The sequence below is a fragment of the Brassica oleracea genome, chromosome C2, assembly GCF_000695525.1.
Source record: "Brassica oleracea var. oleracea cultivar TO1000 chromosome C2, BOL, whole genome shotgun sequence".
Lineage (NCBI taxonomy): Eukaryota > Viridiplantae > Streptophyta > Magnoliopsida > Brassicales > Brassicaceae > Brassica > Brassica oleracea.
In genome coordinates, this window is record NC_027749.1 from 30,709,044 (window position 1) to 30,719,639 (window position 10,596).

The following is a 10,596-nucleotide window of genomic DNA, read 5'->3' on the forward strand; positions in this document are numbered from 1 at the left end:
ACCTCTTGGCGATTTATGGAAACAACGTCTAAGATTTCTACTCTTAAGGAACTTTCCCGAAATAATTTCGGAAAATTCCTAAGTAGAAATCTCCGAAATATCAAAACGACCTCGCCCTCGTCCAACTTCTTGTATGGCGAATAGGGCCGACCACGTCCAACTCGCAATCGGGCGAGTATGACTGCGCTCGATAGACCTCGTCAAACTCGACATATGGCGAGTAGGACGGACCATGTCCAACTCGCCATGGCAAGTAGGACAGACCATATGACGACCAGCTCTCCCCCTTCGGGCCTCGACTAAACTGTCTCTTGTTTCGTCTCGATTGAAATTACTGTTGAAACTTTACGATAAATTTAGCAAAGACGTGTTTCACGTATGAATTCAAATTGATAAGCTCAAATTAACCTTCAAGCTACTCTCTTAAATAAGAGGTTCGATGTAGTACTTGAGGATCGTATCCACATAGACTCAATATCTCACACAATAGACTTTAGCTTCAGACTATGCTAGGTCAAATAATATATGAATTAATAAATAATAAAGCAGTAAATCAGGAGTTTGTTTGTGATGGAAGGATGGTTGCTAGACTTAGGGTTTCATTCAGAATATAAGAACCTAATTTATAGATGCTAAGAGTTTGATCCTAGGGCTCGATATCTAATGCAAAACACTATCAGCTCTCGCTGTGAGTTTAATCTATTGACTAAGTCTAGTGTTTCAGCTCTCGAGCGTCGATCGATGTTATTGTATAAGCGTCAATAGACGCTACCTTAGGCAAGCGTTATCTCCCTAATCGATATGTTCACTAGATGATTAGACCAGCTCTCGCATGTATCTAACAATCTAGCTCATCAGAATTATTATCAGGTGTGAGCCTACTGTCGTAGTTGTCAACACCTAGAGTCATGATCCTAGTTAATTACTCTAGAATGCAAGCAATAAGGACAATCCTGTGAAGGATACAATAAATCACCTAGCAATTCTATAAATCACAAGTTCATCTAAACCCTAGAAAACCTAAATCTAATAGATGAATCTACTCAGACATGATAGTTGTCACAAAAATCATAAGCTGAATAGATATAAAATATAAACCAAATAAAGGAACCAAAGGAGTTCCAAGAGGACTCTGAAGGAGTTCCAAGAGGACTCTGAAGGAGTTCCAAGAAGACTCTGAAGGAGTTCCAAGAGGACTCTGAAGGAGTTCCAAGAGGACTCTGAAGGAGTTCTTCTCTTCTCTCCTAACATAAACTAAGAACAAAAGATGAAAAGAAAGCGTAGCCGTCAACAGTGGCTTAGAAAACACATAAATAGGGTTTTAGGTCGCCCATGGGTATTCTGGTAATGAGTGAACCTGTTGATCGTAGCCTAGAGGTCGATAAGCGCCCTATACAGGAATCCTCTTATAGGGAGAGACCTCTGTTTGGGAGTGTGTGGGCACTTACCCCGTAACTAGGGACCTTGTTTGTTTCTTGGGTAATTCTGGTGCTGTGTTTGTTACATGTTAGAGTTAAATTATATTTACTAGGGGCATTGCCCCCGCGCAAGCGCGGGGTTGTGGACAGAGTTCTTGTTGTTGACATGAAGCAATAAGAGCTGAGTATATTCAGAGAAGGCATTAAGGAGAAAGAGGAGCATCAGTGTGATCCGATCAAGCAAAGAATCACCTTACCTTGCAATGCAAGCCTGTCCATACAATCTACCCTAGCTTGGAGTGCAAGATATGCAAAGGGAACTGATTAAACAAAGAGATGGCAAGAGGAATATCTTTGGTCCCCAATGGGAAGTGGAGAGACGTTGGGAAACAATGTCACGGTTCTTGTTAAGAATTCAAAGTCTCTCCCATCCGTTAGGACCTGTCATTATCAGCCTGAGCGATCTGTGTATACCAGTCCAAGAGTAGATTAGTTTATTAGTTCTATGGGATTCTTTGTTTATTATTTCCCTAGATGTTAAGTCTCCTTTATCTCTCTTTATATACTCATGTATTATATACCAAATGAAGTAAGGAAATATACTTCCTCATTACTCTCTCTCTTATGTTTTCGAAATCACCTCTCTCTCTCTCATCTCTCTATCTCTCGGATTCTTAGAAAATCCTAGCAATCTCTACTCTTTGTTCTTGATAAATCACACAAACTATTCTCATAATCCATACATTTTATCATGGTATCAGAGCAACAAAGCTCTTGAAACCTTTATTACTTCCGCAAAATCAAATACTCTGTTTCTGTTCTTGCTGTTCTTAGCCTTGTTCCTGTTACATTCTGAAAGATGGAGAACAACAACAACAACAACAACCAACGCCTCAGCATACCTGTCACCCTAAAAGGAATTAACTATCTCCTATGGGCCATGATGGTGAAGATTGCCCTTGGAGGAAAGGGTTTATGGAGCCATGTATCAACGGAGACAGCTCCAAAACTAACTACTCAAGGAGAAGATGGAAAGGAGATGGTGGTAGCTGATGAAGACAAGTGGGGACAGGAAGATCTCCTAGTGCTTACAGCGCTCCTTAGCTCTCTTGAACCAGCTGCTATTATGGAGTCCTATTCATACTGTGAGACTACCAAGCAGCTGTGGGATACACTCTACAAAGTGTATGGAAATGTCTCCAACCTTACTAGAGTTTTTGAAGTGAAAAGAGCCATCAATGCTCTCAGCCAAGGAGATGGGGAGTTTCAACCTCACTTTGGCAAATTCAGGTCCCTTTGGGCAAAGCTGGAGCTACTAAGGCCTCACACAACCGATCCTGCTACCCTTTTAACCAGGCGTGAAGAGGACAAAGTGTTTGGATTGCTGCTCACTCTCAACTCATCTTATGGGAGCCTGATTAAGCATATCCTAAGGGCTGATAAGTTACCTGATCTGGATGAAGTATGTGCTCAGATCCAGAAGGAAGAGGGATCCGTGGGCTTGTTTGGAGGCAAAGGAGACCTAAGTATGGCGCATCAAGCAGAAGAAGCAGTGGCAAACAAGGTTGCTTACAAACAGGATGAGAGGAAAGCATTGACCTGTGATCACTGCAAGAAGAAGGGCCATATGAAGGACAAGTGCTGGATACTCCATCCCCATCTGAAGCCAAACAAGTTTAGAGAGCCTCGTCCTCAGTACCAGGATGCAAGAGCCAACTTCTCGGCTGAAAGGGCAGAACCAACGACCTTGGGAACAAGCAACCTTGGCGTGGGAAGCACTATGGCGTCTACATCAGGATATGCTACCCAAGGGCCAACCGGGTCGAGACTATCAAGAATTCTGACTTGAATGCTCTCATCAAAGCCCTAAAAGAATCTGGTATATCTAAAACCATTGGTATCTCTCTCAGTGCTTCACACACTGCTGATAGTTCTATAAGTAGTTTTAAATCAGCTAAGCCTTTAGTTATAGACTCTGGTGCTTCCCATCACATGATAAGTGATTTAAAACTGATTAAAAACATAGAACCAGCCTTAGGAAATGTGAAGATAACAAATGGAGATAAAATTCCAATAAAAGGCATAGGTGATCTTAGATTATTTGATAAAAAATCTAAAGCTTTTTACATGCCCACATTTGCCTCAAACTTGTTATCTGTTAAGAAAGTCACCAATGATCTCAATTGTCAAGTTACATTCAGGTCTAACAGTGTATACTTTCAGGATATTGAATCTAGTAGGTTGCTTGGCAAAGGTGTTACCAAGGGAGACTTGTACTTGCTTGAGGACACAAGACCAGCGACTGATTTATCTCATGCTTTTCATTCTGTTTCTGAATTCACTAAAGATGTAATACGGCATGTTAGATTAGGACATCCTCATTCTCATGCTTTGAACATCATGTTGCCTAGTATTTCTTTTAAAAGTGACTGTGAGGCTTGTATCTTAGGAAAACATTGTAGAAGTGTGTTTCCTAAATCAAAGACCATCTATGATCATTGCTTTGATTTAATCCATTTTGATGTGTGGACTGCTCCATGTGCATCTAGAGAACAGCATAAGTACTTTGTGACATTTATAGATGAAAAATCTAAATACACATGGATGACATTGCTACAATCTAAAGATAGGGTGCTAGAAGCTTTTAAAAACTTTCAAAACTATATCACTAACCATTTCAATATGAAGATTAAAATTCTTAGATCAGATAATGGTGGTGAATACACTAGCACAGCCTTCAAACAACATCTAGCCTCACATGGGATCATTCAACAAACAAGTTTCCCTTACACACCCCAACAAAATGGTGTAGCTGAGAGAAATAATAGACACTTAATGGAGGTGGCCAGAAGCATGATGTTCCATGCTAATGTACCTACGAGGTTTTGGGGAGATGTTGTAGTCACTGCCACCTATCTCATCAACCGCACGCCCACCAGAGTCCTTCTTGATGCCACTCCTTATGAGGTACTAAATAAAACTAGACCATCTATAGATCACTTGCGTGTGTTTGGGTGTTTGCGCTTTGTTTTGATTCCAGGAGAGCTAAGAAACAAGCTAGAAGCTAGAAGCACAAAAGCAATGTTTATTGGTTATTCTACACATCAGAAAGGGTATAAGTGCTATGTACCAGACACAAGAAGAGTCCTAGTATCCAGAGATGTTAAGTTCATGGAGTCTACAGGCTACTATGATGAGAAGAGTTGGGGAGACCTCAAAGATCTATCTCAATCTGCCTCAGACAGAGCTAACAAACTGATAGTTATTATGGAGAAACTTGGGATCAGTGTACAAAGACAACCAGACAAAGACAGGGAAACTTCTACTCAAGCTGCTGAGGAACGAGTGCCAGACATTGGAGTATCTCATCCTGATCATGAGGGGGGCAATGGAAACCAACCTGCGGAAACTCAGCCGGAAGAAAACTCAGTAGGATCTCATGATCAAGATGAGATAGGATTACAAGAAACTGAGATTCAAGAGGATGAGTCGAGGGACAATGATGAACCTGATCAGATACAGCCCTTGAGGAGGAGTACAAGAACCAGAAGACCAGCCTCATATTGGAGTAAAACAAGAGTCTACTTCAATGCCCAAGCCGTGGCACATCCAGTAAGTGCAGTATGCTCTCTTGCTCAATATCCAGAGGAGCATTAAGTCTTCATCAGTGAGCTAGATCAGGAGTATATCCCAAAGACATATGAAGAAGCTATGCTAAATAAAGAATGGAGAGCTTCTGTTGGGGATGAAATGGGAGCTATGATCAAGAATGATACATGGTTTGAGACTGAACTTCCCAAAGGCAAGAAGGCAGTAACTAGTCGCCTCCTATACACAATAAAGTATGGAGCCAATGGAAAACAGAGAGGAAAAAGACCAGACTGGTAGCAAGAGGGTACACACAAGTGTATGGTGAAGATTATCTAGACACATTTGCACCAGTGGCCAAGCTACATACCATAAGGATTCTTATGTCTCTTGCTGTCAACTTAGAATGGGATCTATGGCAGATGGATGTAAAGAATGTCTTTCTACAAGGAGAGCTAGAAGATGAAGTGTATATGTGCCCTCCTCCTGGCCTTGAAGACATGGTTAAACCTGGAAATGTGCTAAGACTGAAGAAGGCAATCTATGGTTTGAAGCAATCTCCAAGGGCCTGGTATCACAAGCTGAGCACAACCCTCAATGGGAGAGGCTTTGTAAAATCACAAGCAGATCATTCTCTCTTCACTCTAACCAGCAAGCAAGGTATTGTAGTGATCTTGGTATATGTGGATGATATAATCATCACTGGTAGCAACAAGGAAGGTATTCTCTCAACCAAAACTTTCCTTAAATCTGCTTTTGATATTAAGGACTTGAGAATTGAAGTACTTCTTAGGGATTGAAATATGCTGCTCTAAAGAGGGGCTTTTCTTGTCCCAAAGGAAGTACACACTTGACATTTTAAATGAGGCAGGAAACCTTGGAAATAGACAGGCCAAGACACCACTGGAGGAAGGCTACAAGGTGCTGCGAGAGGGGGAGATTGATGCTACTCCCTTTGAAGATGTCAAGAAGTACAGAAGGATGGTTGGGAAGCTCATCTATCTAACCATAACTCGCCCAGATGTGTGCTTTGCAGTGAACCAAGTGAGCCAACACATGCAAGCTCCTAAAGTTCAACACTGGAACATGGTGGAGAGGATCTTGAGATACTTAAGAGAGGCTTCTGGCCAAGGTGTATGGATGAGTTGCAACAAGAGTACTGAAGTTGTTGGGTATTGTGATGCTGATTGGGCTGGAGATAGGATTGATAGGAGATCAATCACAGGCTATTGCACCTTCATTGGAGGAAACCTAGTCACATGGAAGAGCAAGAAGTAGAAGGTGGTCTCTTGTTCAAGTGCTGAGGCAGAGTACCGATCTATGAGGAAGCTTACTAGTGAACTCATATGGATCAAGGGACTGCTAAAGGACTTGGGTATAGAGATATCCACGCCAATGACTATGCATTGTGACAATCAGGCAGCAATACACATTGCATCAAACTCAGTGTTCCATGAGAGGACTAAGCATATAGAGGTGGACTGTCACAAGGTGAGACAAGCAGTGGAGCAGCAAGTGATTCTTCCATGCTACACAAGAAGTGAAGATCAACTAGCTGACATATTCACCAAGGCAGCCAGTAGCAAGGCTTGTGAGTTCATTCATCCTAAACATGGACTCATAGACCTCTCTTGTCACTGATCCTCTCAACCATGGAGTGTTCTACTCTTTTTCCTTGGCTTGGGTTTTCTCCCTTGTGGTTTTTCTCAAGCTAAAGGTTTTAATGAGGGAATGTTTCATGGTTTCCAAGCTTGGCCAATTCCCATAGTCAAGCTTGAGGGGGAGTGTTGACATGAAGCAATAAGAGCTGAGTATATTGAGAGAAGGCATTAAGGAGCAAGAGGAGCATCAGTGTGATCCGATCAAGCAAAGAATCACCTTACCTTGCAATGCAAGCCTATCAGTACAATCTACCCTAGCTTGGAGTGCAAGATATGCAAAGGGAACTTATTAAACAAAGAGATGGCAAGAGGAATATCTTTGGTCGCCAATGGGAAGTGGAGAGACGTTGGGAAGCAATGTCACGGGTCTTGTTAAGGATTCAAAGTCTCTCCCATCCGTTAGGACCTGTCATTATCAGCCTGAGCTATCTGTGCATACCAGTCCAAGAGTAGATTAGTTTATTAGTTCTATGGGATTCTTTGTTTATTATTTCCCTAGATGTTAAGTATCCTTTGTCTCTCTTTATATACTCATGTATTATGTACCAAATGAAGTAAGGAAATATACTTCCTCATTACTCTCTCTCTCTCTCTTATGTTTTCGAAATCACCTCTCTCTCTCTCTCATCTCTCTATCTCTCGGATTCTTAGAAAATCCTAGCAATCTCTACTCTTTGTTCTTGATAAATCACACAAACTATTCTCATAGTCCATACATTTTATCACTTGTTTCATCTCAATATTTGCTAGGGTTATTGTAATTGTGAATTTTTGCATTTCGGGTTGATCATTGTTTTAGAGTTGTGATGATGGACTGTGTATGCATTGTTCTTCACTTATGATGGACTAAACTGTGTTAGTAATGTGTTTGATATAGTTTGTGGTGTTGCTTGCTGTATTACTGAGACTTATTGTTTGTTTGTCTTTTTAATTTGTTTCTTGTACTGTTGAGAGTATATAAATTATATTAAGGTTGTTGAGAGTACCTTTTGTTTATGGATAATTTTTCTCCAGTTTAGTTGTGTAAGTTTCGTATATTAAGTAATAATTTTTATTATCCTTATTATGTTTGTTATATGTTTTTTTTAAATGTGTTGCTTTTACCGGACCTTTAAAACAAATACATGAAGACTTGTAGAAATCTATACTATATAAAAGTTGAGGCTATAAGTCATTGAGGGCGTCCACGTAAGATGTTAAACCACCAATCAAAATATGACAAATCAACGTCTTAATTTATTATCTTTTTAAAAATGTTAATATTAAAAATAATCTTTAAAAACGAAATTAATATTACATAAATATACTAAACTGACAAAATAGATATTAACTTTTCATAACTTACTAAAAAATGCTAACTATTAAAGTAAAATGGAAATTCAATAGAAAATAGTACTATTAACAAAAAAAATATGTCTTCTTAGGTATATTTTAATGTTAATATAGTTAAAATAACAAAAACCATTAAAACTTTTTTGACTAATATATAAAATAAAAAACTTTCTAATTTCTAATACATGAAGTATTGCGTGACTATAAATAACTGTCTAAGTTTCCAAAAGAGTCTAAATTATGGTTGCTTCTGCTTACTTTGAGAAAGTGATAGATAGTGAAAAAAAAAATCTAAACTATGGTTGCTTCTGCTTCTTCCTTGGTATTCCACGACCTCGAGCAGGGTTTAAATAAGAAGTTGATTATTATGGGTTTTGCGGAGTGGTTATTTTTTTGGAGTTTACTTATGGGTTCATTGTTTAACCCGCCCATATCATAAGTAACATCAAAAAGAGTTGTTTTATTCATTTTTGAAACTTAGTTGTTTTTTATGGGTTTGAGTTGCTTCTTATTGATCAAAACGCATAAGGAAGTTTATTTAGTCATTACTAATCTATATGTTCATGAAAATATATTATGTTTGACACGAATTTTACAGGCAACAACAATAATACATGCATTCCAGATTAAGAACTTCTTGGTCACCAACAACAAAACAAGTTATAAGGTAACTTGTCTCAAGTTCATAATTTAATTCACTTAGCCGACAATTATCGTACGTCCAAACAACGATGGCCACGATATTGAGAGGATAAAAATTAGGATTACCTAGGAATATATGAGACGAATTTTATTACTGTCCATATAAAAAATATACGATTTTATCATAATGTTCTAATAATATACCTATTTTATATAGACGCCCTTGGAAAGTTGGTTCTCATCAACAATGAGAATTTTAACTATCCAACTTGTGATGCATTTTAATTTTTTATTTTTAAATATGTCAATGTTTCAAACAAAAATTGTTTATTTCATAATAAAAAGAAATCAATGTCGAATATAGCAAACTAAAAAAAGTAAAAACATTATACATATATTAACTTAATATATATATATATATATATATATTAATAATTTCGAAATTTAACATAAATTAACTAAAATTAATAATTCATTTTAAAATGCAATAATTCAAACAATAATAACAATTATAACTATAAATTTAACACATGATTTTCAAAATTTAGGCTATAAGCTATTGAAAATATTCATAAATAAAATACATTATAATAAGCTAAGACTATAAATCAGTGAGAAACAATTCATTATACTTTGATTAGGATTTAAAAAGTTTCATAAAATCATTTAAAATAAAATAGAAATCAATATCAAACAAGGTAAATTAACAAAAGCAAAACATTATATGCTATTAAAATATTTAAAAATAACATATATTATATATGAGGCTATAAGTCATTGAGAGTGTACTCATACAATTAGTAAAAAACAATCAAAATATGAAAAATCATAATTATAGTTTACTATTTTTAAAATGTTAAAATTTCCAAAATTGATAACACAAAATGGAATTCAACATCAATAAGGTAAACTATTAAATAAAAGTTGAGGTTATAAGCCATTGAAAGCGTCCACATATGATTTAAAACAACCAATCATATTATGACAAATAAACATTTTAATTTGTTATTTTTTAAATATGTCAATGTTTGCCAAAAACTGTTTATTTCATAATAAAAAAGAAATCAATTTCGAATAAGGCAAACTAAAAAAAGTAAAAATGTTATACATATATTAACTTAATATATATATATATATATATAATAATTTCGAAATTTAACATAAATTAACTAAAAATAATAATTAATTTTAAAATGCAATAATTCAAACAGTTATATCTATAAATTTAACTCATGATTTTCAAAATTTAGGCTATATGCTATTGAAAATATTCATGAATAACATGCATTATATATAACCTAAGACTATAAATCAGTGAGAAACAATTCATTATATCAAACAAGGTAAGTTAACAAAAGTAAAACATTAAAAATAAATTTACTTAATATATAATATTTCTCAAAATTTAACATTAAAATAAAATAAAAAAATAAGAATTAATATTAAGAATACAAGACTTTCAAACAATTATAAGTAAATTAATTTAACTCATGGTTTTCAAAGTTTAGGCTATATACTATTGAAAATATTCAAAAATAACATATACTATGTATGAGGCTATAAGTCATTGAGATACACATAGGATTAGGAAAAAAAACAATCAAAGTATGAAAAATCATAATTATAGTTTACTATTTTTAAAATGTTAAAATTTCCAAAAATTGATAATACAAAATGGAATTCAACATCAAATAAGGTAAACTAATAAATAAATCATTAAAATTAAATTGATTCATAGATATAGATACAATATTTTTCCTTCCAAAAACACAAAATAAAAATATACTCTTTAAAATAAAATTTCAAAAGTGTATTTTCAAAATAAATTATAAATCAATATCAAAATGTGTTTTCTTTAATAATATCCAAATCGAAAAACCAAACAAGATCTTCATGAACAAGGAATGCATCAAGAATATACTTTAAATTTATATTATCTTACAAAGATTATTTAA